The sequence below is a fragment of the Peromyscus leucopus genome, chromosome 10 (genome assembly GCF_004664715.2).
Source record: "Peromyscus leucopus breed LL Stock chromosome 10, UCI_PerLeu_2.1, whole genome shotgun sequence".
Taxonomy (NCBI): Eukaryota; Metazoa; Chordata; class Mammalia; order Rodentia; family Cricetidae; genus Peromyscus; species Peromyscus leucopus.
In genome coordinates, this window is record NC_051071.1 from 5,629,734 (window position 1) to 5,630,061 (window position 328).

The window sequence follows — 328 nt, forward strand, 5'->3', positions numbered from 1 at the left end:
TGCTCAGAGCAACACTGCATCTGCTCAGAGCAACACTGCATCTGCCCAGCCCAACAACACTGCATCTGCTCAGAGCAACACTGCATGTGCCCAGCATGTTTCCCTGCATGTGCAGGATACACTTGGGGGTTCCCCCGCACAATAATTCATAACAGATGATCTAAGATCAAGCTTGAATAAAGACTCTTTGCTTTTGCAAATGGATTCGGTGTCTCCATGGTGGTCTTTGAGGGACCCCGTGATCTGGACATAACATCTAGTTCTTTAGAAAGAGCATTTGGAAATAGTGCCTTGAAAGAGGTGGATAAAATGAGGCCACTTGGGAAGT